At 47.0% G+C, this 22,577-nt stretch overlaps 2 protein-coding genes across 2 annotated transcripts in view; one reads left to right on the top strand and one right to left on the bottom strand.

Annotated features, from left to right (window-relative positions):
• Positions 1-22,577, bottom strand: part of LOC143805121 (uncharacterized) — a 191,323-nt gene that overhangs the window by 55,113 nt on the left and 113,633 nt on the right. The gene's annotated exons all lie outside the window — the stretch shown is intronic.
• Positions 5,739-22,577, top strand: part of RNF208 (ring finger protein 208) — a 94,757-nt gene continuing 77,918 nt past the window's right edge. Inside the window, exon 1 of the mRNA XM_077284005.1 lies at positions 5,739-5,757. The gene's annotated coding sequence lies outside the window, so the exon portion shown is untranslated. The remainder of the gene's footprint in view (positions 5,758-22,577) is intronic.

Below are 22,577 nucleotides of genomic sequence, written 5' to 3'. Positions count from 1 at the left end.
GGCTATGGTTTGGATTACGTTTACGGCTGGGATTAGGGATAGGGTTGGGGTTAGGGGTGTGTCAGGGTTAGGGGTGTGGTTAGGGTTTGGATTAGCCTTAGGGGTGTGTTGGGGTTACAGTTGTGGTTAGGGTTGGGATTAGGGGTGTGGTTATGGTTAGGGTTGGGATTAGGGTTAGGGGTATGTTGTGGTTAGGGTTGGAGTTAGAATTGGGGGGGTTTCCATTTTTTTAGGCACGGCAGGGGCTCTCCAAATGTGACATGGTGTCCAATCTCAATTCCAGCCAATTCTGCGTTGAAAAAGTAAAACGGTGCTCCTTCCCTTCTGAGTTCTGCCGTACGCCCAAACAGTGGTTTATCCCCCATATCGGGTATCAGCATACTCAGGACAAATTGGACAACAACTTTTGTGGTCTAATTTCTCCTGTTACCCTTGGGAAAATAAAAATTTGGGGGCTAAAAAATCATTTTTGTGGGAAAAAATTATTTTTTATTTTCACGGCTCTGCATTTTAAAATTAAGTGAAACAATTGGGGGTTCAAAGTTCTCACAACACATCTAGATAAGTTCCTTGGGGGATGTAGTTTCCAAAATAATGTCACTTGTGTTTACTTTTTTTTACTGTTTAGGCATATCAGGGGCTCTGCAACCGCAATGTGAAGTCCGCAGACCATTCCATCTAAGTCTGCATTCCAAAACTGCTCTCCTTCCCTTCCAAACTTTGCCATGTGCCCAAACAGTGATTCCCCCCCACATATGGGGTATCAGCGTACTCAGGACAAATTGCACATCAACTTTTGTGGTCCAATTTCTCCTGTTACCCTTGGGAAAATAAAAAATTGGGGGCAAAAAATCATTTTTGTAAAAAAAAAAAAAATATATATGATTTTTTATCTTTACGGCTCTACATTATAAACTTCTGTGAAGCACTTGTGGGTTCAAAGTGCTCACCACACATCTAGATAAGTTCCTCAGGGGGTCGATTTTCCAAAATGGTGTCACTTGTGAGTGGTTTCCACTGTTTAGGCACATCAGGGGCTCTCCAAATGCGACATGGCGTCCGATCTCAATTCCAGCCAATTTTGCACTGAAAAGTCAAACGGCGCTCCTTCCCTTCCGAGCTCAGCCATGCGCCCAAACAGTGGTTTACCCCCACATATGGGGTATCAGCGTACTCAGGACAAATTGTGCAACAACTTTTGGGGTTCAATTTCTCCTGTTACCCTTGGTAAAATAAAACAAATTGGATCTGAAATACATTTTTTGTGAAAAAAAAAGTTAAATGTTAATTTTTTGTTTATTTTTTTTTAAACATTCCAAAAATTCCTGTGAAGCACCTGAAGGGTTAATAAACTTCTTGAATTTGGTTTTGAGCACCTTGACGGGTGCAGTTTTTAGAATGGTGTCACTTTTGGGTATTTTCTATCATATAGACCCCTCAAAGTGACTCCAAATGTAATGTGGTCCCTAAAAAAAAAATGGTGTTGTAAAAATGAGAAATCACTGGTCAACTTTTAACCCTTATAACTACCTAACAAAAAAAATTTTGGTTCCAAAATTGTGCTGATGTAAAGTAGACATGTGGAAAATGTTACTTATTATGTATTTTGTGTGACATATTTCTGTGATTTAAGGGCATGAAAATTCAAAGTTGAAAAATTGTGAAATTTTCACCAAATTTCGCATTAACTCAACTCGCCTTGTTTGGAGGAAGAGAAATGCTGTCTATGACCCAAAGAACACAGTCCCCACTGTCAAGCATGGAGGTGGAAACATTATGTTTTGGAGGTGTTTCTCTGCTAAGGACACAGGACTTTTTCACCACATCAATGGGAGAATGGAAAGAGCCATGTACTGTAAAATCCTGAGTGACAACCCCCTTCCCTCCACCAGGATATTAAAAATGGGTCGTGACTAGATCTTCCAGCAAGACAATGACCCAAAACATACGTCCAAGGCAGCAAAGGAGTGGTTAAAAAAAAAAGCAAATTAAGGTCATGGAGTGGCCTAGCCAGTCTCCAGACCTTAATCCCATAGAAAACTTATGGAGGGAGTTGAAGCTCCGAGTTCCTCAAAATCGTAATCATTTAGAGATGATCTGCAAAGAGGAGTGGACCAAAATTCCTCCTGCCATGCAAAACTCGTTCATCAACTACAAGAAACGTCTGACTGCTTGCCAACAAGGGTTTACCACCAAGTATTAGGTCTTGTTTGCCAGAGGGATCAATATACTTCTCACTGAAAAATGCAAATAAATTTATATACCGTGTTTTTTGCTTTGTAAGACGCACTTTTTCACCCAAAGTTGGGGGGAAAATGGGCGGTGTGTCTTACAAAGCGTACATGCCTTACCGTGGGTGTAGGCCGCAGGGTGTTATGAGCGGGTGCCCAGCGGTTGCTGGCCGATGCTGCGGGTATCTCCGGTGCCCAGTGGTGCTGCGTGGGTGTCTGCTCTGTCGACATTTTGCGACAGGCCAGAGCCCCGGTAATTCCACGGTTCTCTGTGTGTGCGGTGGACTCCAGGAATATGGCCACTGCCTGGGGCGGCGCATGCGCAGACGTGATCCCTGACACCCACACACCACCGGAGACACCTGCAGCAACCGCCGGGCGCCCGTAGACACCCGGCAGCAGCACCGGACATGCACCAGCACAAGACCCCTGCACCAGCGCGCCACACATCGGAGCCCCCCTTATCCTAGCCTGCGACCTGCAGCATCACCCCACTCCTGCCTCCTCCAGCAGTGACCTTGGGACCCCGCTTCACTGCACCCACTACCCCCGGTGAGCAATAAGATGCATGGATTATAAGAAGCACCACCATTTTATAAAAAAATATTTTTTTCGTATTTTTCTCAACAATTGAGGTGCGTCTTATAATCCGAAAAATACGGTAAGTTATACAATGTGATTTTCTGGATTTTATTTTGGATATTCTGTCTCTCAATGTTAAAATTAACCTATCTTTAAAATTATAGACTGTTCATGTCTTTGTCAGTGGGCAAACTTACAAAATCAGCAGGGGATCAAATACTCATTTCCTTCACTGTATATTCTAGTACAGCCCCTTATGTTCAAAACATAACAGGATGTGCTTGTTCATTAGGAGCAGTAATATTTAGAGTAAGTTCACACAAGGCGTTTTTTTTTCTGAAAGCAAAACGATCTCTTGGCAGGAAAGAAGCTGCAGAAAAAAGCAGGTTTTGCTTGTTTTTTCTTGCATTTTTTGCTGTGTTTTTGGCATGCTAGATTTGTCTCTTGTGCATGCTGATAAAGTTTAGTGCAAAAAAAAAGTCATACTACAGAATAGGGATTTGGCACAAAAAAAAAAGTGGTTTTGCTCCTAATTTTCTGCATTTTTTCACCACTTTTCACCATTTTTTTCATGTCAATGGGTGAAAAACACTGAAAAAAACATGAAAGAACTGAAAGGTTCTGTTGTGCAAAAAACATGCAAAGCACAAAACACTGATCACAAAAATCCAAGGTGTGTGCATGAGATTTCTGAAGTCTCATAAGACATAGCTGTTAAAAATTTGCACCAAAAAAACGCATTAAAAAGGCTGAAAAAAGGCCTAGTGTGAACTTACCCTTAGTTCACCAGGCAGTGATAGTTTTCCTTAGCAGTTGCTATATATGTGGTACTTGTCGGACGTCAACGATCAACAAAGTAAAATAGTTATCACTGTCTGACATGTGAGATATTTGGAGTTTCATGCCTCATTGTCTATCATGCAGATCCTGTTTGACAAGACAGAGCTATAAGTCCTATCATTCTCTGTTATGGCTTTAGGGTTGATATATAATATTGTTTCCCTTTGGTTACATATAATAAATCTTATTTTCATAATAGAGACTGTTTTCTGTCAAATGCAATAGTTATAAGTTATAATGAAGATACTTATTATTCTCACCCACAAAGAGCTCCATGGCTCAGCACCACCCTACATCTCCTCCTTGGTGTCAGCCTACCACCCTACCCTTGCTCTCCGTTCTGCTAATTACCGGAGGTTAACATCCTCAATAATCAGAACCTCCCACACTCGTCTCCAAGACTTCTCACATGCTGCGCCAATTCTTTGGAATGCACTACTCAGGGTAATACGATTAATCACCAATCCACACAGTTTTAAGCGTGGCCTAAAAACGCATTTCTTCAGACTGGCCTACCGTCTCAACGCATTAACCTAATTATCCCTGTGTGGCCCATTCAATATTTTTTACCATAACCAGGTTCCTAACATCATGTTCTCACACGCTTCATGCATCTAATAGCCCTCTGTGTCTGTACTGTTACATACTTAGGCTGATAACCGGTTCATGCAGCTTTACATGAACACCCGATCCTTACACTATGGCTGGTCCGAACAACGAATGCAATTGTTACCATCCACCTCTCGTGTCTCCCCTTTTCCTCATAGATTGTAAGCTTGCGAGCAGGGCCCTCATTCCTCTTGGTACCTGTTTTGATCTATGTGTTTATTGTTATGCTGTAATGTCTATTGTATGTACAAGTCCCCTTTAAAATGTAAGCTGATGTGGAATATGTCGGCGCTATAGAAATAAAATAATTATTATTTATTATTATTACAAGATACATTCCTGTCACATGATACAGATTTGGAAGATGTCTTTATTAGAGCCTTTAGAAAGAAATTTCTGCTAAGTCAACATGAATCATACAGTAAAACTTCCTGAGCTTCATAATAAAAGTATCAATACGGTACTTATTCACTCATCTAAATCAGAGAAGGAGGTAAAAAATTGAACTACTATAATACTGCCCCCTGTGTACAAGAATATAACTACTATAATACTGCTCCTATGTACAAGAATATAACTACTATAATACTGCCCCTATGTACAAGAATATAACTACTATGATACTGCCCCATGTACAATAATATAGCTACTATAATACTGCCCCTATGTACAAGAATATAACTACTATAATACTGCTCCTATGTACAAGAATATAACTACTATAATACTGCTCCTATGTACAAGAATATAACTACTATGATACTGCCCCATGTACAATAATATAGCTACTATAATACTGCCTCCTAGCTGTGAGGTTGTGTGTTGGTAGCTCTCCTGATGTCTGGAGCAAGCCCAGGGAGGGGCCACCCTGGGCGGGGAAGCTCCCCAGGCAAGGCCCAGGCTTCTCGGCCTACACTGGGACAAGGCTCCCAGACTTCTCTGAATGGGAATGCTAATTCCAAAGCCACTGTGAGACCAGTGAATGCAGCGAGCCAAAGCTGCAGCAGTTCGGTGAAAGAGGAAAAAGCTGCCAGTAAAGTTTTGGGAGGAAAATCTCCTCCAAGTCCAGCAAAGAAGACAGAAGGTAAAGTGTTGGTGAGTGATGTTACACAGCACAGTATGAAGTCCTGTAACTCCCCAGTCAGTAAGCAGCCCCTGCCTGGAGCACAGGTGAAATCAGCCGCAGCTGTACAGATCACCTCTCCTGCTTCCAGGCAGAGACGGACGTCTTTGGAAAGACAGACTATCCAGGAGAACTTACAGCAACATGGCAGTGTGACGCTGTCAGGACGCACCCGGTCACAATCAGGTGGCAGCGATAAACCTGCTGCGGAGCCTGCATCCAGCCGAGGAGCCACAAAGCCATCTGTGGTGGAACCGCACAAGTCTGTGTTCAAAACCCCTGCACCCGTGGTGAAGAGTAAACCTGTGGTGCCGGCGCGTGCACCCGAGCTGCAGCTAGCGGACGAGATACCGGGACTGGTCAGAAAACTGGGTGAGTTACAGCAGCAAAAAAAAGCGCTGCAAATGGAAGTAGACTTCATCTATAGCCTAAAGGTCACTAATCCGGCCAGTAATGATGCCTATGACCTGAGACTGAACACACTGGGGGTACAGCTGGCAAGTGTTGTGCAGGACATTGAATCTGTGCTGGAGGGCATGGGGCCCCTGGCGGAGACCTACAGGAACCGCGAGCGGTTCGCCTCCTATAAGCAGGACTGTGCTGTAGAGACTGGGACCCCCCAGCAGCAGACACGGCCAGTGTTACAGGCTGCCCGCTTCTGCTTCCAGGAGGGAAAAAAACTGCCGCAGCAAGCAGCTGAGTGTGAACAGGAGCATGCACTTCAGACTCCAGCAGAGGCACCACAGGTCCCAGAATGCCCCATGCAGGAGCAGGACAGTATATGTGAGACTGTTTGTGCTGCTGAGGCAGCTGAGTGTGAACAGGAGCATGCACTTCAGACTCCAGCAGAGGCACCACAGGTCCCAGAATGCCCCACGCAGGAGCAGGAATGTATTTATGAGACTGGTTGTGCTGATGAGGCCGAAGCTGAGGCTGAGGCACAGACTGGGGCTGGTGATGTTGTGCCCATGGGGTCGGGGGTTGGAGGGGTTTCACATTCTGTCACGGACGTGGCACTGTCTGATGATAATGATGCTGCTGATGATAATGTGCATGATATGTGTGACTATCCCCCTTTACCATCTAGTCCACAAGGTGTGGCAGCCCCCCCTGCTGCAGACCCTCTCCCTGTCAGTCGGCCCAGTGTGACCCGGCAGGTGCCCCCCAGGAATGCCTGGAGCCGCGGCGCCCCATCCTTCTCTTCCAGCGCCAGGTATACCGGCCAGACATTTAAGCGCATTAATGTGGTGCGGTTCAAATACATAGGTGCCAAGGAGGATCTGCCACAGCGCAGGTATGTGGTGAGAGAGCTGCTATGCGGCCAGATGGGGTTTGTGGCAAACGAGATACTGGCGGCGTCTAACCTTCAGGACAGGCAGGGCTACGACGTCAGTTTCAAGCTGCAGTGTGACCTGGACAGGTTCTGGGCCAATTACCCCAGGTTCAGAGACTCTGAAGGCTGGAATAAATTTATTTTGGTTCCTATCTCCAGGCCGGACACTGTCACGGTAAATATCACCTTCTGGAATGAGGCCGTTCCACCACAGGACATCGAGGTGTGGCTCCGGAGACACTGTGACCTCGCCTCTGGACTCTCCAAGGTCAGAGATGAGGATGGTATCTGGACAATGGGGTGGAAAGCTGTGGTGAAACTGCGGCAATTTAATATCATTACTGCCCACTTACCCAACTCCTTCATTGGGAGGGAGAAGGGAAGATGTTATTACCCCGGGCAGCCCAGAAAGTGTTTCAAATGTGGTGGGAAGGGTCATCTGGCTAACGCCTGTACTGTGGTGAAGTGTAGCCTGTGTGGGGAAATCAGCCATGTCGCTGCGGATTGCCGGGATGTTAGGTGCAACCTCTGCGGTAAGATGGGCCAACCTCACAGGGACTGTCCAGACGCCTGGCATAATATCTGCAGAGTCTTCCCTGATGAGGCAGTACTGGCAGGGGCAGAGGCTCAGGAGGATGAGGATGTGGTGGCAGGGGCACATGAGGGGGAGGATTTAATGTCAGGAGAGATGGTGACCAACCCAGATGCCCAACAGGAGTCCATTCATGTAATGCCACAGAAGCAGGGTATAGAGGGTGCAGAGGGGAACATGGAGGTCCAGCAGCCTCAGTTGTCCCCACCTTCAGCATCACTGTCTGTATCTGATGACTGGAGCATCAATCTTAATAAAAGGAAGAAAAAGAGCACATCCTCCCGTAAACCTGAGGCAGAATATGACACCGGTCACAGCGCTACTAGGAAACTTCAGAATTCTGCAGGAGTGATGGTTGTGTCCAACAAGTATGGAGTTTTATCTGAGTCTAATGATGATGATTATGAGACAGAGTTGAGGAAAGTTGATGCAGAGTGTGACAGGGACATAGAGGATCACCCTCCGTCAAAGCGGAAGCCTTTATCTGTGGACCCTCAGGTAGAGTCTGTCATGGACACCAGTGGTGGACAGAACATCCCTGACTCATGATGATGGCAGTTACTGTGCTCCTTCTCTATTGTGTTGTGATGGCGGGGTTCTCATTAACACTAACATCAAGTAATGTCAATAGTATTAAGGCAAGGAGGACGAGACATGTGGTGTATGAACATCTCACACATCTGGACACCGATGTCATTTTCCTGCAGGAGACACGACTGACATCTCTGGGGCTTATGAGAGAGGCTGAGAGGGAATGGCGATGCGGTCCTTCTTTCTGGTCACTGGCTGTGGAGCCTTACGCCGGAGTCGCTGTCCTGTTTAACACCAATGATGTGACTGTGCATAGGATGACGGAGGTGGTCATGGGAAGATGTTTGGTCCTGGAAGTCACTATTCATGGGAGGCGACTCCGGCTTATTAACATCTATGGGCCACAGACAGTGACTGACAGGATTCAGCTATTTAATACCGTTAAGCCTTACCTCTTCACTTCTCTTCCGGTGGTGATGGCAGGGGACTTTAACGCCATACTGACGTCAGGTGACAGTTCCTCGGGCAGGACAGTGACCAGGGATGGTAAGATCCTAAATAGCATTATAATGCAGGCTGGACTGACTGACGTTTTCGCACAGGGAGGTCGACAGCCAAAATTCACGTATTCATGTTCGAACAGGAGCAGTAGGATAGATTTTGCTTTTGTAAGTCCTACTGAGGCTGTCGGCACCCTGAGTGAGAAGGTCGTCCCTTACTCTGATCACCTCGCCTTGTGCTTCTGTCTGGGGACCTCTAACCGTCCGGACATCGGTAGAGGGTTGTGGAAGCTCAATTCCAGTCTCCTGGATGATGCTTATGTTCAGAGTCGTGTCTACTCCCTTATCCAGCTTCATCTGGATAGGGTTGACTTCTATGACAACATGACCGACTGGTGGGAGGACGTCAAGGAGGATATCAGATCCCTCTTAAAGAGACTGTCAGTTAATAAAGGGAGGAATACCAGTACCTAAAGCTGCGTAAAGAATTGGAGTCACTATATTCGGTGGGCGGGGATGACAAAGTGAAGATCGACCGACTGAAATCTGAGATAAGGCAGTATCAGTATAGTAGGTATACCTCCCTTGTTCTTGAACGGGATTATGGGTCCTTAGGGGCCCCTGATCCCTTTGAGAATTGCAGGGAGAGGGTAGTCAAAAAAATGGTCACGGGTCTCACTGACTTCCAGGGTGTATTGCAGGAGTCACGGGAGGGTATCCTGGAGGTGGTGGGATCTTACTATGCTGACTTGTTTCAGAGGAAAGTTTTGGATAAAGATAAGATGGCTCAATTCTTGGAGGCAACTCCTGTGCCTGATACTAATGATCTGGACTTTTCTCCTTTGACAGCAGAGTTAACGGTGGAGGAAGTTAAGGAGGCTATTGATAAATTACATCTGAAGAAGGCACCAGGTCCAGATGGCATAACAGCAGAATTTTATAGGAAATTCAGAGACCTCCTGGCTCCAATCCTCGTGGATGTGTATAGAAGTTGTCTAGAAAATCACCTGATGCCTCCATCCATGAGAGTGTCCTCGTTGATTCTGCTGTCTAAGGGTAAAGAGCCGAGCGACATCAAGAACTGGAGGCCGATTGCCCTCTTGAATGTGGACAGGAAGATTCTAGCAAAGATCCTGTTTTCTAGATTAGTCTGTTTGTCCCCAGCACTGTTGGCAGGCTCTCAGTTTGGCACAGTAAAAGGGCGGAACATCTCTGGAGCAGTCATCTCGATACGGGAGATGTTTGAGAGATGTAAAGCTCTGCGGTGTGGGAAATATATTGTTAGTCTGGACCAGGCTAAAGCCTTTGACAGGGTTGATCATGACTATCTGTGGGCCACTTTGTCAAAGTACGGTATTCCGGGACAATTTGTGGATTGCCTGAAGACATTGTACAGAGAGGCGGTGAGCTTTCCTCTGATTAATGGTTGGCAGGGTGACACTTTTGGAGTTGGGGCAGGGGTGAGACAGGGTTGCCCACTGAGTCCGCTCCTGTATGTTTTTGCCCTAGACCCGTTTCTGAGGTCACTGCAGGAGTGCGATTTTCAGGGGGTGCCGGTCCCCCATTGCATGCCTCTGAATGTTGTTGCCTCTGCGGATGATGTGACGTTGGTGATCTCTAATCCTCGAGAGGTGCAGATGTTATCTGCGTCTATCAGAAGTTACTCAGGGGCCTCCGGGTCTCTGGTCAACCTTGAGAAGAGTCAAGCTCTGTGGACATTAGATACTGATCCCAGCTTTGATCTGCGGCAGTTTGCCAAAGCCTCCACCCATATTAAGATCCTAGGGGTTAAATTTGGGAGGGATGATAATGCCATGCTAAATTGGGAGGAGAAATTGGAAACCGGAAATGCAAAGGTTCAGCGATGGAAGAACTGGAGGCTGACCTACAGAGAAAGGGTCGCAATGTTGAAGACTTACCTGGTCCCTGTTTTCTTGTATGTCTCTGTCATTTTCCCTTTGCCAGAATCTTTCTCAGCGAGGCTCTTCAGCCTGTTCTTCCAGCTCTTGTGGGGGAATAGGTTGAACCTAATAAAGAGGGGAATAACGTACCTACGGCGGAGAGAGGGTGGACTGGATATGTTGAATCCAAGGGTTTTCTTTGACTCCTTGTTTCTAAAGGTAAATTTTGGGAACATGGACGCAAACAGTAGCTCCCTGTGGGTAAATAGTATCAGGTACTGGATATTGCCTTTTGCAGAATCTTGGGTGCGAGGCGGCAGTCTCAAGAGGAGGAGATGGACAGGTGATCACCTCCCTCAGTATCTGGACTACGGTCTGAAGTGTGTTAGGAGGTGGGGACTGGAGAAGTCTTACATTGAGAGGAATACGAGAAGAGACATATATGCTCATGTATGTAAGACTTTCTTCTACTCTCCACTGGCTTTGAGAGATTGTGTCACCACCACCCTGCAGGAAAGTCTTAGGTTCCTAAACGGGAAACAACTGCCTCCTAAACTGTTTGATGTCACTTGGCTTTCACTGCATAGTCGTCTCTTTGTCAGGGGAAACCTGAAACATCTGAGTGTCTCTGATAGGAATTGTCCCCTTGGTTGTCAGCAGGAGGAGACTATGGAGCACTTTATATGTGATTGCTGGGGAGGGAGGAAGATCTGGGAGGAAGTGTCAGATAGTCTAAAAATCCCCAGACTGCGGACCCTAAAGTATCCTGACATAATCTAAGGTGTCCCCTCCACTGTTAGTAACATCGACAGAGAGCCGATGTACATTATAATAAGTGTCATTAAATACTATCATTGGCACATGAGAACCCGGGTGTCACTGCACAATGAGCTGTTCGATCACACCGCTGCGGCTGGTCAGGTTGTGTCAGAACTCCGGTGGATAAAATCGCTAGAAGTTGGAAGGAGTCTGAGAAATAATAAGTTATGGAGGAATGTAAAATTCAGTTAGGAAATATGATGATATATATATTGTTTTGTTATTGTTTTGTTTTGTTTGATTTTCTTCTCCATCCAGGTGTGGACACTTTAATTTATTTATGAATATGATCTGACTGTTTAGTACTTGGTGTGTATATAACCTAAGTGATTTGTGTTTTGTAATATTGGGTGATTTTTGTTTTTATTATAATTGTATTTATGTTTGATTTTATAATAAAAATTGCCCCCTATGTACAAGAATATAACTACTATGATACTGCCCTATGTACAATAATATAGCTACTATAATACTGCCCCTATGTACAAGAATATAACTACTATTATACTGCTCCTATGTACAAGAATATAACTAATATGATACTGCCCCATGTACAATAATATAGCTACTATAATACTGCCCCCTATGTACAAGAATATAACTACTATAATACTTCCCCATGTACAAGAATATAACTACTATAATACTGCCCCATGTACAAGAATATAACTACTATAATACTGCTCCCATGTACAAGAATATAGCTACTATAATACTGCCCCTATGTACAAGAATATAACTACTATAATACTGCCCCCTATGTACAAGAATATAACTACTATGATACTGCCCCATGTACAATAATATAGCTACTATAATACTGCCCCTATGTACAAGAATATAACTACTACTAGATGATGGCCCGATTCTAACGCATCGGGTATTCTAGAATATGCATGTCCACGTAGTATATTGCCCAGTCACGTAGTATATTGCCCAGTCACGTAGTATAATGCTCCATGCAGTTATGGCCCCATAGATGCTCCATGCAGTTATGGCCCCATAGATGTCCCATATAATGCTCCATGCAGTTATGGCCCCATAGATGTCCCATATAATGCTCCATGCAGTTATGGCCCCATAGATGCCCCATATAATGCTCAATGCAGTTATGGCCCCATAGACGCTCCATATAATGCTCCATGCAGTTATGGCCCCATAGTAGCCCCATATAATGCTCCATGCACTTATGGCCCCATAGATGCTCCATATAATGCTCCATGCAGTTATGGCCCCATAGATGCCCCATATAATGCACCATGCAGTTCTTTATGGCCCCATATAATGCTCCATGCAGTTATGGCCCCATATATGCTCCATATAATGCTCCATGCAGTTATGGCCCCATAGATGTCCCATATAATGCTCCATACAGTTCTTTATGGCCCCATAGACGCTCCATACAGCATTGTGCCACATGTAATGCTGCTGCAATAAAAAAAAAATAATAAAATCACATACTCACCTCTCGTCGCCTCTCCGCACTGACTGTTCAGGCAGAGGACGGCGCGCACACTAATACGTCATTGAGCCCTCTGACCTGCACAGTCACTGCAAGAGGACGGGAAGACGGAGCGGCGCCCGGCGGATGGAACGCGGACAGGTGAATATGAAATACTCACCTGCTCCTGACGCTGTCTCTGCCTGTCCCATGGTACCGCAGCTTCTTCGCGCAGGGCCTGTGATGACATCGTGGTCACATGACCGTGACGTCACGGCAGGTCCTTCTCGTGCAGGCGCGCAGGGCCTGTGATGACGTCGCGGTCACATGACCGTGACGTCATGGCAGGTCCTTCGCGCAAACCATCCATGCCACCGAAACCTGCCGGCGGAAGGTGAGTATATAATTTTTTATTTTTTTTTAAATTATTTTTAACATTACATTTTTTTACTATTGACGCTGCATAGGGAGCATCAATAGTAAAAACTTGGTCACACAGGGTTAATAGCGGCGGTAACAGAGTGAGTTACCCGCGGCATAACGCGGTCCGTTACCGCTGGCATTAACCCTGTGTGAGCGGTGACTGCGGGGAGTATGGAGCAGGCACTGACTGCAGGGGAGTAGGGAGGGACTAATCGGACTGTGGCCGTCGCTGATTGGTCGCGGCAGCCATGACAGGCAGCTGGCGAGACCAATCAGCGACTTGGATTCCATGACAGACAGAGGCCGCGACCAATGAATATCCGTGACAGACAGACAGAAGGACAGACAGACAGACGGAAGTGACCCTTAGACAATTATATAGTAGATAATATTGCCCCCTGTGTACAAGAATATAACTACTATAATACTACCCCATGTTTTTTCTCTTTATATGTATATTTTTGAGTACAATGTAAATTGTTCTTTTATTCTATAAACTTCTGACAACATGTCTTCAAATTTCCAAGCAATAAATTTTGTATTAATTTTCTAAAAATGAGAAATGTTCAAAATAATAAAAAATGCATTGCTTGCAGACCACAAATAATGCAAAAAAACAAGTTCGTAATCAATTAGAAACAACAATACTAATGTTTTATCTCAGGAAGAGTTCAGAAATCAATATTTTGTGGAATTACCATGATTTTTAATCACAGCTTTCATGCGTCTTGGCATGCTTTCCACCAGTCTTTCACTCTGTTTTTGGGTGACCTTATGCCACTCCTGGTACAAAAATGTAAGCAGGTCTTCTTTGTTTGATGGCTTGTGACTATCCATCTTGCTCTTGATTACATTCCAGAGGTTTTCAATGGGGTTCAGGTCTGGAGATTGGGCTGCCCATGACAAGGATTTTGTGTGGTGGTCCTTCATCCACACCTTGATTGACCTAGCTGTGTGTCATGTCCCATTGTCCTACTGAAAAATAGTGTCCTCAGAGTTGGGGAACATTTCCAGAGCAGAAGGCATCAACTGTTTTTTCCAGGATAACCTTGTATGCGGCTTGATTCATACGTCCTTCGCAAAGATTAACCTGCCCAATTCCAGCCTTGCTGAAGCATCCCCAGACCATCACCGATCCTCCATCAAATTTCACAGTGGGTACAAAACACTGTGGCTTGTATGCCTCTCCAGGTCTCCGTGAAACCGTTAGATGACCAGGTGATGATCTGGGGATGCTTCAGCAAGGCTGGAATTGGGCAGGTTAATCTTTGCAAAGGACGTATTAATCAAGCCGCATACAAGGTTATCCTGGAAAAATAGTTGATTCCTTCTGCTCAGGCAATGTTCCCCATCTCTGAGGACTGTTTTTTTGCAGCAGGACAATGCGCCATGTCACACAGCTAGGTCAATCAATGTGTGGATGAAGGACCACCACATAAAATCCTTGTCATGGGCAGCCCAATCTCCAGACCTAAACCCCATTGAAAACCTCTGGAATGTAATCAAGGGTAAGATGGATAGTCACAAGCCATCAAACAAAGAACTGCTTACATTTTTGTACCAGGAGTGGCATAAGGTCACCAAAAAACAGAGTGAAAGACTGGTGGAAAGCATGCCAAGACGTATGAAAGCTGTGATTAAAAATCATGGTAATTCCACAAAATACTGATTTCTGAACTCTTCCCGAGTTAAAACATTAGTATTGTTGTTTTCTAAAGGATTATGAATTTGGTTTTTTTGCATTATTGTTTTTTGCTGTCTGCCAGCAATGCATTTTTTTGTTATTTTGACCATTTCTCATTCTTTGAAAATAAATGCAAAACTTATTGCTTGGAACTTCGAAGACATGTTGTCAGTAGTTTATAGAATAAAAGAACAATTTACATTTTTACTCAAAAATATACCTATAAAGAGAAAAATCAGACAAACTGAAAATTTTGCAGTGTTCTCTTAATTTTTGCCAGAGCTGTATATTACTGCTCCCTATGTACAAGAATATAACTACTATAATACTGCCCCTATGTACAAGAATATAACGACTATAATACTGCCCCTATGTACAAGAATATAATTACTATAATACTGCCCCTATGTACAAGAATAGAATATAACTACTATAATACTGCCCCTATGTACAAGAATATAACTACTATACTACTGCCCCTATGTACAAGAATATAACTACTATAATACTGCCCCTATGTACAATAATATAACTACTATAATACTGCCCCTATGTACAAGAATATAACGACTATAATACTGCCCCTATGTACAAGAATATAACGACTATAATATTGCTCCTATGTACAAGAATATAACGACTATAATACTGCTCCTATGTACAAGAATATAACTACTATAATACTGCTCCTATGTACAAGAATATAACTACTATAATACTGTCCCTATGTACAAGAATATAACTACTATAATACTGCTCCTATGTACAAGAATATAACTACTATAATACTGCCCCCTATGTACAGGAATATAATTACTATAATACTGCTCCTATGTACAAGAATATAACTACTACTAGATGGTGGCCCGATTCTAACGCATCGGGTATTCTAGAATATGTATGCTTAGTGTATAGTACAGCCCACGTAGTATATTGCACAGCCACGCAGTACATTGCGCATCCCACGCAGTACATTGCGCATCCCACGCAGTACATTGCGCATCCCACGCAGTACATTGCGCATCCCACGCAGTACATTGCGCATCCCACGCAGTACATTGTGCATCCCACACAGTACATTGCGCAGCCAACGCAGCACATTGCGCAGCTCACGCAGCACATTGCGCAGCTCACGCAGTACATTGCGCAGCCCACGCAGTACATTGCGCAGCCCACGTAGTACATTGCGCAGCCCACGTAGTACATTGCGCAGCCCACGTAGTACATTGTCCAGCCCACGTTGTACATTGCGCAGCCCACGTAGTATATTGCGCAGCCCACGTAGTATATTGCGCAGCCCACGTAGTATATTGCGCAGCCCACGTTGTATATTGCGCAGCCCACGTTGTACATTGCGCAGCCCACGTTGTACATTGCGCAGCCCACGTTGTACATTGCGCAGCCCACGTTGTACATTGCGCAGCCCACGTTGTACATTGCGCAGCCCACGTTGTACATTGCGCAGCCCACGTTGTACATTGCGCAGCCCACGTTGTACATTGCGCAGCCCACGTAATTTCCGCTGCAATTGTGCAACTCCTGCCGCGGGTATATCGCGTGCGGAATTGGCATGCGTTTTCCCACTAAACACTAGCGTTTTGCAAGCATAATTAGCTTGCAGAATGCTAGCGTTTTCCAAGCGATCTGTAGCATCGCTTGGAAAACTGATTGAAGGTTGGTCACACTTGTCAAACATAGTGTTTGACAAGCGTGACCAACTTTTTACTATTGATCCTGCCTATGCAGCATCAATAGTAAAAGATAGAATGTTAAAAATAATTAAAAAAATGGTTATTCTCACCTTCCGAAGGCAGCCGATCTCCTCAGCGGCTTCCGTTCCTATAGATGCTTTGTGTGCAGGACCTGCGATGACGTCACTTGACCGCGACGTCGTTGCGGTCACGTGACCGCAACGTCATTGCAGGTCCTTCGCACACAGCATCCATGGGAACGGAAGCGCTGAGAGGCGGGAAGACTCCGGGGCCATCAGAAGGTGAGTATATCGCTTTTTTTATTTTAATTCTTTTTTTTACCAATTATATGGTGCCCAGTCCGTGGAGGAGAGTCTCCTCTCCTCCACCCTGGGTACCAACCGCACATCATCTGCTTACTTCCTGCATGGTGGGCATAGCCCCATGCGGGATGTAAGCAGATCAATGCATTCCTAGTGTTACGGAACCACTCAGCACCCAGAATATGTTGTGCAGTTATATGTATGAATAATAGGTTCAATGTGAGATGCATCAGCCCACAGGCTGCGCCCCTGGGTAGAGGGGACAAGATATCCCCCTTCTGTCCTCCCCCCACCTTTGTAATTCCCACAGTAAATATCGGCAGGCTCCGGCCCCCTGCGGCTATTGTAATGTATGTCTGGCCTGCTGCTTTTCTATTGGCCTGCCCTCTGTATCTGTGTAATATATTTTGTGTCCTGTGAATAAATTGTTGTGAGACTGGAAATACGTGGAGAAGCAGTCAGCTTTTATATGCTCTCATGTAATCAAGGAATTCCAGTCAGCGTCCTTAATTCAGACTCCAGCCAAAGCAGAGTGGACCTCCTGAAAAACGGGGTGGTACTGAAAGAGGTACCCCAGCTTGGTAGACCCCGTTACACTGGTGGCAGACAGCGGGATGTGATACCCCTTCTACAGGAAGAAAGGAATGAATGGAAAACAACTACCAGAAGTTAAAGTGGACTACATTAAAAGATCTGGTTAATCGCCAGCAACAAAACAAAAGCGAATTTGATAGCAGCCATCATGGAACACGACAGTGCAGCGCCCCCCAATGTGAACATGGAGGAGACAGAATTCCAGAGGGAGGTAAATAACAGACTGGTGTTCTATGGCCCAAACCCTGCAGTAGAGATCATATGAGAGGTGATGGCTAATGTGATGTGATGTGTACTGATCTGAAGGAAAAGATGGCCGAGCGGACCAGGATAGAGCTAACCAAGATGGAGATGGCAGAGCGGACCAAAGTGGAGCTGGCCAAGATGGAGATGGCAGAGCGGAGAGAGGAGAGTCAGCGAGCAGGGGGAGCTCTGGCCTCCGACCAGGTACCTTCAACAGTAAGCCACAAAAAGATCCAGTATAATGCCTTCTGACAGTTGGGGGAGGCAGAGGAAGACATTGATGGCTTTCTGCAGGGCTTTGAGCGGCAGTGTGCCCTTCATCAAGTGAAGCCGGAGGAACGGGTTCAGATTCTGGCCAGCAAGCTGACAGGCCGGGCAGCGGACGCCTATCGCACGGTACCTGATGAGGACTGTATGGACTATGAGCGGATCGAAGAAGTGATCTTGGCCCGGTACGCGCTGACACCAGAGGCATACCGCCAAAAGTTCCGCGGACTTATAAAACAAGTAACCGATACCCACGCTGAATGGGCCTGTAAATTACGGCTTTCACTGCTACAGTGGGTACAAGGGAGCCAAGCAACCACTAAGGAGGACGTCCTCCAGCTCTTCTTGTTAGAACGATTCTTTAATGGATTAACCCCCGAGACACAGGAATGGCTTCGGGACAGGCGGCCAATGACTCTTGAAGCCGCTCGTCTGGCCGATGAACATCATGACACCAGGAGGCCTCAGTTGTCCGGATCAAAGATGGTCACTAAGGGTCCGCCCATGGACCTGGAGGGCCCCAAACCACCGAAGATTGTAGGGGGACCAGCTAGAAACCCGGCCTACCACAGTTCCCCTGGGGCGCGATGCCACACCTGCCGTCAGCTGGGCCACCTGCAAAGACAATGTCCCAACCGGACTCAGCATACCCAGTTGCCAAAGGCGGGAACAGCTACCTTCAGCCGGGCCGCTGTACACTGCTACCAAGGCGAAGCTGCCCGGCATTGGGGGCTACAACTAACCAGGGGGTGGAAGAGATGGAGGAAGTGCTGCATGAAGTAGACCCCGTGCAGGCAGCCCGGGCAGATAATCGACAACAGCATCGACAGGTCGTGAGGGTTAATGGGAAACGCATGCAGGGACTAAGAGATTCCGGAGCAACTTTGACCCTTGTGAAGCCTCATCTCGTCCGGAACCAAGAGAAGATGGACCGGACAGTGGCAGTCCGTGTAGCAGGGGGAGCCATACATCGACTGCCCACTGCCAGGCTTCACCTGAACTGGAGTCGTGGATGGCCTTGTTGAGGTCGGCTTGATGGAGGATTTGCCTGCAGACGTCTTGCTGGGAAATGACTTGGGGCCCATGTAGTCTGCCTTCTCAGTTGCCCCTCTGGCTGAGACATATCCTGTGACCACCCGGAGACAAGCTCGAGCTGCGGAGGCGGAATCACACTCAGAGGAGGCCCAGGTAAGACATCCCAGCCCTACACGTATTCCCATAGCCAGACACATTTCTTGGGCCACCCCAGATGAATTTAAGAGGGAGTTAATTGAGGATCCTTCATTGGAGGGATATCGTGGGAAGGCACAGGAGGGGAGAGGGGTACTGGAAGGGGAACAGTTTGTATGGAAACAGGGACTCCTCTACCGGATCACAGAGCAGCACCACACAGGGATGAGCCCAACTATAAAACGACAGCTGGTAGTTCCCAAGAAGTACAGGCAGGAGTTACTGCGAATCTCTCATGACATACCTTTGGCCGGGCACTTCGGCGTCAGTCGCACCAGGCATCGTCTGACACAAAACTTCTTTTGGCCGGGGGTAACCTATGATGTTCGTCAGTACTGCCAGACCTGTGACAGTTGCCAGCGCATTGGCAAGACGGGAGATCGATGCAAGGCCAAATTCCGCCCCCTCCCCATTGTGGAGGAACCATTTAGCCGAGTAGCTGTCGATCTGATAGGTCCGTTAGCCAAACCCAGTCCGTCAGGGAAAAGGTATATATTGACAGTGGTAGATTATGCCACACGGTATCCAGAGGCGGTTGCGTTACCTAACATACTGGCAGAGACGGTGGCGGCTGCCCTGCTCCAGGTTTTCTCACGGGTTGGATTTCCCTGGGAGATTACCTCGGACCAGGGTACCCAGTTTACAGCAGAGGTGACCAACCAACTGTGGAAGCTGTGCGGCGTAAAGTCCATTAGAAGCGCCCCATACCACCCGCAAACCAATGGGTTGTGTGAACGCTTTAATGGGACGTTAAAACAACTCATTGGGACTTTTACCAGGACCTACAGGGACTGGGAGAAATTCTTGCCTCACCTCCTGTTTGCCTATCGGGAGGTGCCCCAAGAATCCACGGGGTTCTCCCCGTTCGAACTGGTATACGGGAGACGGGTAAGGGGACCCCTAGACTTAGTGCTAGAACACTGGGAAGGGGAGGGCATCATAGAAGGGGTACCTATTGTACCCTATGTGCTGGAATTCCGGGACCGCCTGCAGGAGCTGACCCAGGCTGTACGTGGGAACATGCAGGTGGCCCAGCGGCGCCAGTGCGTATGGTACGATCGGAGGGCCAGAGAGCGCACCTTGGAAATAAGGCAGAAGGTCCTGGTGTTAGAGCCCACTAGGCAGAACAAGTTTCAAGCTGCATGGCAGGGGCCCTACCAGGTAGTGGGGAAAATAGCCAACACCACCTATAATGTCGCCGATTGTGACGACCCCAGGGTTATCTGCATGTTCCACGTGAATATGCTGAAGCCCTACCGGGAGCGCCCTGAAGAGGTAGTGACCATCTGTGCACTTGAAGCAGAGGATTTAGCCGGACTTCCCTTGCTTGATGTCTTAGGGGAAAGGACTCAGTCTGAAACATGGGACCAGGTACACTTGGGTGAAGACCTAGGCCCCCGGGAGAGACAGCAGGCGGAGGAGTTGTTGAGGCAGCGACAGAGGATGTTTTCAGGGAGACCAGGGTACACTCGCCTGGCACAACACAAGGTTGAGACCCAGGATCAGACCCCCCTGAGACAACCCCCCTTCCGCGTCCCTGAGTCTGTACGAGAAGGGATGCGACAAGAGATACAAGAGATGTTGCATTTAGGGGTCATTGAAGAGTCAGATAGTCCCTGGGCATCCCCCGTAGTGTTAGTGCCCAAGAATGATGGGACTACACGGTTTTGTGTAGACTATCGTAAGCTCAATGAGAAATCAGTGACGGATGCGTATCCCATGCCGCGTGTGGATGAGTTGTTAGGCCGGCTGGTGGGGGCAAAGTATTTGACCACCATCGATCTATGCAAAGGCTACTGGCAGATTCCCCTTAGTCCTGACGCTATTCCCAAGTCGGCATTTGTCACCCCGTTCGGATTATTCCAGTTTCGAGTTATGCCATTCTGGATGAAGAATGCCCCGGCGACCGTCCAGAGGCTGGCTGACCGGCTTCTGGATGGTCTCCAGGACTATGTTTGTGCCTACCTGGATGACATCGCCATCTACAGCGCGACATGGGAAGAGCATCTAAATCACCTAGAGACAGTATTGGACAGGATCGACAAGGCCGGAATCACCCTGAACCCAAACAAGTGTCAAGTGGGCAAAGCAGAGGTTCAGTATTTAGGGCATTGGGTGGGAAACAGGGACCAGAACCAGCCAAGATTGAGGCCATAGCCAAATGGCCCACCCCACGCACTAAAACCCAGGTCATGGCGTTTCTAGGGACAGCAGGGTATTACAGGAAATTCGTTCCCAATTACAGCAGCGTAGCCAAGCCCCTCACTGATCTGACCCATAAGAACCAACCCCGTCAGGTAACCTGGACCTCAGAGTGTGAGGAAGCCTTCCGCCAGCTAAAGGACGCCCTCACCAATACCCCTGTATTGGCCGCACCCGATCCAACTAAACGTTTCCTTGTTCACACAGACGCTTCTATGTTTGGATTGGGGGCAGTACTGAGCCAAGTCGGGCCGGACGGCCAAGAACACCCGGTAGCTTACCTGAGTCGGAAACTACTGCCCCGTGAAGTAAGCTATGCGGCCATCGAGAAGGAGTGCCTGGCGGTAGTATGGGCACTCAAAAAGTTGCAACCATATTTGAACCATAATCCCCTAGTCTGGCTTAATCGTGTCTTCGGAGACAATGCCAGATTACTGCGGTGGAGTTTAGCCCTACAACCTCTGGACTTCACCATCCACTACAGACCCGGCAAACAAAACAGTAACGCCGATGGACTAAGTCGACAAACTGAACATGTACCAATCCCCATAAACTTCGGTCATCCCCAAACCGATCCATTAAGGATCAGACTGTATGCCGATCGCGTCGCTGAAAAGGGGAGCCATGTTACGGAACCACTCAGCACCCAGAATGTTGTGCAGTTATATGTATGAATAATAGGTTCCATGTGAGATGCATCAGCCCACAGGCTGCGCCCCTGGGCAGAGGGGACAAGATATCCCCCTTCTGTCCTCCCCCCACCTTTGTAATTCCCACAGTAAATATCGGCAGGCTACGGGCCCCCTGCGGCTATTGTAATGTATGTCTGGCCTGCTGCTTTTCTATTGGCCTGCCCTCTGTATCTGTGTAATATATTTTGTGTCCTGTGAATAAAGTGTTGTGAGACTGGAAATACGTGGAGAAGCAGTCAGCTTTTATATGCTCTCATGTAATCAAGGAATTCCAGTCAGCGTCCTTCATTCAGACTCCAGCCAAAGCAGAGTGGACCGCCTGAAACAGGGGGTGGTACTGAAAGAGGTACCCCAGCTTGGTAGACCCCGTTACACCTAGGTGTGCGGAATCCCCGCGATTCCGCAAATTTAATGAACATGCTGAGTTTTTTTCTGGAAAGTGATTCCGCTCAGGAAAACAGCGCAGCATGTGCACAAAAAATGCAGATTGCATTCTATTAAATAGGATGCTTAAAGGGCCACTGTCACCCCCCTCCAGCCGTTATAAACTAAAAGAGCCACCTTGTGCAGCAGTAATGCTGCATTCTAACAAGGTGGCTCTTTTAGTTTTAGGTTCAAGTGTACCCCAAATAAAGCGTTTTTATACTTAGCCACAATTCCTGTCTCTAGCCAGGTAGGCGGGTGCTCACTCCCCAGCTTGGCCAGCTCCTCTGCCGTCACTCACAT

Source organism: Ranitomeya variabilis, chromosome 2 (assembly GCF_051348905.1).
Source record: "Ranitomeya variabilis isolate aRanVar5 chromosome 2, aRanVar5.hap1, whole genome shotgun sequence".
NCBI classification, from domain to species: domain Eukaryota; kingdom Metazoa; phylum Chordata; class Amphibia; order Anura; family Dendrobatidae; genus Ranitomeya; species Ranitomeya variabilis.
Note: the sequence above shows the minus strand (reverse complement) of the source record. Positions and strands in the feature narration are given on the sequence as shown.